General features: G+C 39.4%; 1 protein-coding gene across 7 annotated transcripts in view; it reads left to right on the forward strand.

Annotated features, from left to right (window-relative positions):
• The window catches only part of SLC7A1 (solute carrier family 7 member 1), a 50,762-nt gene that overhangs the window by 36,692 nt on the left and 13,783 nt on the right, over positions 1 to 287 (forward strand). The gene's annotated exons all lie outside the window — the stretch shown is intronic.

Raw genomic sequence — 287 nt, forward strand, 5'->3', positions numbered from 1 at the left:
AAATGCTGTACCTCAGGAGCTCTTGCTTCCAGAGCAGTTTTGTAGGACTAGGAATACGCAAATCTGTTTTGTACTTGATCAGTGCCTGAATTTTGAGGAATTTTGGTTTTTTACACACATTTTTTCCTACTTGTTTGTTGAAAATTTTCCATAAAAACTAGAGGGGGTCCTTTTTCTAAGATGCATTTTCAAAGATTCATATGACTTTCAGGTACTCTGCCTTTCTCTGGAACTGGACACCTATGGTGCCATGATCATGGTGTATCAGTTCTGGTGGAGATGCTTCC

This window comes from Corvus brachyrhynchos, unplaced genomic scaffold (assembly GCF_000691975.1).
Source record: "Corvus brachyrhynchos isolate BGI_N302 unplaced genomic scaffold, ASM69197v1 scaffold103, whole genome shotgun sequence".
Classification (NCBI taxonomy): Eukaryota; Metazoa; Chordata; class Aves; order Passeriformes; family Corvidae; genus Corvus; species Corvus brachyrhynchos.